The sequence below is a fragment of the Mytilus trossulus genome, chromosome 2 (genome assembly GCF_036588685.1).
Source record: "Mytilus trossulus isolate FHL-02 chromosome 2, PNRI_Mtr1.1.1.hap1, whole genome shotgun sequence".
Taxonomy (NCBI): Eukaryota; Metazoa; Mollusca; class Bivalvia; order Mytilida; family Mytilidae; genus Mytilus; species Mytilus trossulus.
Window position 1 is genome coordinate 58,934,836 of NC_086374.1, and position 6,442 is coordinate 58,941,277.

The 6,442-nt window shown below is 29.4% G+C and overlaps 1 long non-coding RNA gene across 1 annotated transcript; it reads left to right on the forward strand.

The window, feature by feature from the left end:
- The first annotated feature begins 685 nt into the window (after nt 1-685).
- LOC134707648 (uncharacterized) lies at nt 686-6,152 on the forward strand. The gene is made up of 3 exons (XR_010105744.1): nt 686-747; nt 3,621-3,712; nt 5,454-6,152. It is a non-coding gene; the product is annotated as an uncharacterized LOC134707648 (long non-coding RNA).
- The last annotated feature ends 290 nt before the right edge of the window (nt 6,153-6,442 follow it).

Genomic DNA, 6,442 nt, shown 5'->3' on the forward strand with positions numbered 1-6,442 from the left:
TGTCAAGAGATATTTTTACATAGAAGTGGACAATATTTTATAATAAAATTATGTCCTGGACAAAATTTCATAGGTCATATCTGTGAAATTTGGTCCATGGGACATCATTTCATGGGGGACACTATTTAATCCTACACTGGAACTTGAAATGCATGTATCATTACGTTACAGTTCTGTTAGGATTTGACTGCCATTTTACAGGGACTTTCTATTCTTATTGTTAACAGTTTTATTTAGTATAGACTGTTCCTGATTGAGAATAATATTCTCTGCTCAGTCCAACTGGTGCATACTTAGCATTTGATTCACATATTTCGAATTCGTAGCAGTAAAAACACAAATTAATGTATTTAACAACTTTATTCTGATTTCAGGAGCACAGTAAGTATTAGTCGTAAATAACTTAGATATTTATGTGGAAGTTTACTCAGTCTGCTGCTCGAGCTCTGCTAATCGATGGTCCAGTATTTCAATTGTATATTCATTCGTGAGGTCGGCCTCGTCATTTTTTTTATATTCACGCAAAGCACAGTCGCGTGGAGATTTGGTAATTAAAGTGAAAAATGGGGGGAATAAAATATTTTTAGTAGCATTATTATTAATTCCTCAGGCGACTTTGTGCTCAATTTTAAAAGAGGTTCTCCTGGCTTTGGAAAATCTTATCTGATTCAGGAGCAAATCACCGGTTACACACCCCTATCACCAGTGATTCCTTGTTTTAAGCTGACACTCTGAAAAATGTATTGTGTAAGTGTTAACACTCAATTTGCATGATTAATAACAGATATCGACTCGTTACCCGTACTACTGCAAAAAACAAATATTCAGGTCACTGATTAAGAAGGAAGGTAAACACGGAAGAAAGTCACAGGATAAAAAGACACAGTAAATAAAGTCACAAATTTGATAGGACAAATAGTTCGTCCTATAATATATGACCTCGGGGGCATTATTTTTTATTTCTATTTACTGTTCTGATATATTTATTTTTAATATCAATATGCACCTCGCATTCAGAAAAAATTTAAAAAATTAAAATATCTGTATATATAAATGTATAAAAACCACAGTCACTTGTTTCTGTCAATATGGGGTTTAGGCAGCAACCATTTGATTTTCTGGGGGGGGGGGGGGGGGCATTGGATTTTTTCTCTGGACAAACTTTTTTCTTCGCCTTAGGTGAAAGACTATCTAAGATTATCTATTTTTTTAGCGACAAGTTGAAAACAACTTTTTATTAACATTTCAAAGTGCCTGTGATAAAAACGTTAAAAATTGAAGAAGAATGCGAAGTCATATCTTATATTACTTTTCCCTGTTTAATTCATTAAAATGTCTATGTCTTACCCCCTTGACTACGGTCATAGGGAAATACCCCCAAAATGGTACCCCAAGAGGGAAATTCCAAACACTTTTTTTTAACAATATTTGTTACACTTTTTTTTTTTTTTTTAGTGATTTCAGTATAAAAACAATATACATGTATTGTATTTAAATATGAAATTTATTTGTATTCGTCACAAAACAGGGGAAATGCTTGGTAGAACCTTACTATACAAATCCATGATAAAAAAAAAGGTGGGATATGACAACTCTCCACAAGTGACCAAATGAAACAGAAATTAACAACTCAATGTCACTGTACAGCCTTCAACAATGAACAAAGCCCATACTGCATAGTCAGCTATAAAAGGTCCAGAAATGACAATGTAAAACAATTCAAACAAGAAAACTAACGTTTATTTATGTACAAAACTTATGATAGATGGAAAAACAGATATGTTACACATAAACAAACGACAATCACTGAATTATAGGCTTCTGATTTGGAACAGGTGTAAAGCAAAATTATATCTGGGTGAAATTTGATCCAGAGGAAAAAATGTGACAGTAGTTGTTGTTATTATTTTATCCGGAGGAGAATATTTTCCTGGGATATTTTTTCCTTTGCCGTGAAATTCTATCAGAGTAGTTAACTTATTGAATAGTCCTTAGCAAAAACTTATCCTTTACAAACACTATGAAATAATAAAAGTGTATTTGAATTAAACCTCTATTGTAAACTAAAATGTATTATAATGGGATTCATTTCACAAATTATCATTGAAAAAAAATCCTGAAATATTCAAGTAAATATCATTCTTTTAAAAAGAAAATTATCATTAAACCATAGATGGGTATTACATCTATGATTAAACATAAGAAAGAAAACCAGAAATAATTTTAAAGATCGTAATTGTGAAATAATATCATGATTAAATAAGGTAAGCGAAATACATGTAAAAGTGAGAACTTTGTTTTCAGATCTCAGTACAATTATAAATTAAAAGGTAAAGGTAGAAATATAGTTGCATTACTACTGTTTAACAGTAATTGAAGAAGTTGATTATGATAATATTTTTTTAACTATATAAAGAGTTTTGTCTGGTGAAAAAGATGTAGTTGCATATGGAAATCAGATATATTATAGCATAACAATATATTGGAACAAAAGCAATTTTAACAGCTGGATAGTATTTACCTGTTAAATTTTATCTGGCTTATTAAAAAATTATGTTGTAAGTCATCTTTTTACATAAATGAATATACAAAAAATAAGATTCAAGGACAAAATTTCACTATGAAATAGATTCAGGAATATTATTATATTAATGTCTTTAAAATATAAATTGCTCATAATTACCTCCCTTTGATAAATTATGCAAATTTGTTCTACCTTTGTGAAACATTTTATAGTTATAGTCAGGTATTTATTGATTGTGAGTATAAACTTACTTACTAGTTAATGGGACTATATTTCACAAGGTTCTGTGAAATATTGTACGGCAAATATATACCGATACATACTATCCGCATAACACAGATAGATTTTCACTCCTCTGGAAAAAATCTACCTGTGAAATACCATGCCTGGAAAAATATTACCGGGACAAATTATCCCCAGGATAAAATATCACAGAGGAAGAAATAAACCGTTACACAGGCACATACATAAACAAATGTGGCAGGGTATAAGGAACTATGAAAATGTTTAGTTTTTATGGTTTGGTCCTTTTTCCGGATACTGTAAGCAATAATGCTCCTTGATTTAGTGAATGGAATGATTGTAGGATGCACATGTCTGTCTGCCATATTTTATATGACCTTGACCTCATTTTTATGGTTCATTAGTCAATGTAACACTGCATTGTTTTGTCATTTTATCATATGCTTAAAGTAACAGGTACTAGTAGATTATATCTGGTGGATATGTAACAATTTTAAGATGTGAATGTCTGTCTGGCAGATTCATATAACCATGACCACATTGTATGGTTCTTAGGTCAATGCTAAGTTTTCTTGGTTTTGTCATTTTATCAGATATTATAAGCATGGGTCTACTTCATGTTGTATGGAATGACTGCAAGGTGTCATATAAAAATAGGAAGATGTCTGTCTGCCAAGGTTAATTTTACTGTGACCTCGTTTTCATAGAATAATGATAATTTTAAACGGCAAGAATAATGAGCAATGTCAACTTTATATACAAATGAGGCATAATTTTCAGTTGCTTACTAGTTATGTAATACATGTAGTAGTTATTTTTGTCATTAAAATTAAGATAATCTTTACCCCTTTAGGTGTAGGGCAAGAACATTAAAGATAAAGGGAAACTACAAACAGAAGAAGTTATCAACAAAAATAGATTTACAGAGGTCAACAAGTCTAAATGGTAAGTCCACTGTTATTAAAGTTTTTGACCTTGAACAATGATTGAATATTTATTAAAATAAGATGTGGTATGATAAATGAGATTAGAGAAAACTATCCATCAGAGTTCAATTAAGAGGATGTAAGCATTGTACTTACTGTAAATTCAGAAATTATTGCGAGGTTTTTATTATTGCGAATAATGCGACAGAGTTGTAAACACAATAATTAAAACTCGCATTTTGTAATATTTTAACTGAATTAAGCATGACTTTGCTCAAAATCGTAAAAATTGAAATCGCATTCAAGTTTAAAATGACAAAATCGCAATAATAAGTGCACGCAATAATTTCTGAATTTACAGTAATTATTAGAGGCCAATGATGGCCTGTAAGTAATACAAAAAAACCATACCCTATACATAATATAGTATTCTATAAAAGACAACACTAACACAATTTAAAACAAAGCAACAATTCAAACTTAAATATACCATACAAATTTTTAAAAACAAAAAATTATAAAAAACCAAAATGACATATATGAAACAACATCAACCACTGAACTATGTACAAGCTCCTGATATTAGACAGGCATAATATTTCTGGGTTGATATAAAAATAAGAGGCAGTCTGATATCCAATTAGACTTTTCTCCAATAGGGTTCAAATGACATTTAAGGAGGCTCTTGGGTATATAAAAAAGAAGATGTGGTATGATTGCCAATGAGACAACTATCCACAAAAGACCAAAATGACACAAACATTAACAATTATTGGTGACAGGTCACTGTACGGCCTTCAACAATGAGCAAAGCCCATACGGCATATAGTCAGCTATAAAAGGCCTCGATAAGACAATGTAAAACAATCAAGCGAGAAAACTAACGGCCATATTTATGTAAAAAAAATGAACAAAAAACAAATATGTAACACATAAATAAAATTACAGGCTCCTGACTTGGGACAGGTTTTTTTTTCATAACTTAACTTTATTTATTATATAAGTTGTTAATTTATCATATGGTACAAAAATCATTCAGATGACTTTCAAAATGTATATTCCTTTGTATCATTGAAACTCAAAATTATCTCCCTTTGGTGCCAAAATGCCATTTTTCAGCATTAGAATTGTAATATCTTTTTTAACTCATCTGTGACCTTAAGTTTTAATTATCATTTTCAAATAAACCGTTCTTAAACTAAACTATTTTAAAATTTAAGCCATTTCCATAATTTAGTTCTTTTTTCATTTCGATATTACCTCTATTTCTCCTATTAGTTCAACAGAAAAAAAAGTACCTTTACAAAAATGTATGCTTCTTTCTAAGGGGCATTGTAATCGTAAATAAATGGTGACCCTATTTTTTTCTTTTCTTTTTCTTTGAAATATTTGATAAAGTTCATTTATAGAAAAATATAGCGAAATCCTATAAAAATGATTTAGACCCGTAAGCCCATTAATTTAACAAAAATTAAACTTATATACAAACTTTATACCCGACAGTGGTTTTAATAACAGCACACAACATTTGAACAAATTGTAGACATTTGTTGCAATGGGGTTATCTTAAAAGTCTGCACCAAGGAACCAAACACAACGGTAATATGTAAATCATAGACACAAAGCACTAAAATAAGAGTCCTAACAATGAATATTCAAATGAAAGTTTATCGAAATGTTCAAAATGTTCGTAAACATGATAAAATAGCTATTTTATTGCTGCTCTTCACTGATAATTTTTGAATTTTGTGTATTTGTAGGTCAGACATCTTGATTTTCATGGTCATCATTCAACAGATCAATACTGAACAGAAAACTTAAAGTTGATATTTTTCTCCATAGTGCGACTTTTTTTATGAATTTGAAATGGAACATGTTTTTTCCTTCATTTATAAGAAAGAGGAAATTTCAACATAACGACTAAACAAAAAGATTGAGTCATATCATCACAATCATTGTCTAGATGCACAAGAACTTGATCACGGAAATGCAACAATGTACGGAATTATCAATTGGAAGAAGGACTGAATGAAAAAAATTTTAGTTTGTTGTTGTCCAAATAAACTTGCTTTTCATTTGAATTGCTCCATCCAATAAAGATGTATAGAGAAAGATCTTTGAAGAACAAATTGAAAAAATGTTTTGTCTAAGAATTGCAGGAATATTCTGGTGGATGAAATAGTTTTACTGTTTATTGACTTAATTCTTATGTAGCATGTATAGTGGACTGAATAATTGTACATAGCAAGCAATGAAAAAAGAAAACTACAACTTTAACTTTAACTTTTACATAATATTATGTATAAGGTATATAATTCAAATTGTTTGCATATTCATGTATTGCAATGAAACTATACATGCTATAACAAAGAAAAGTTCTATTTTTTAAAATAAAATAAAAAGACAAAGATTTCAAAACAACATTTTTTTCATTTATTTAGACATGTCATCATTTTGTTTTACTTAAAGGAATTTACTCTTTGACCGTATATATATTATTATACATTCAAAAATAAGAATAATCTTTATTGTCATACAAACAAATAAAAAACATGTTTGTAACAAAATGAAAAAAAAAAATATATATATAAAATATAAAAATACTTGTATACATTTAAAACTATTTACTACCAAACAGCATTCATTGTAACATACACATTACTGTATAATTATGTCTATATATTTATAATTTGAATCCCATAGGATTTTATTTTGTCCCATGGGATATTAAAAATCCCATGGGATAAAT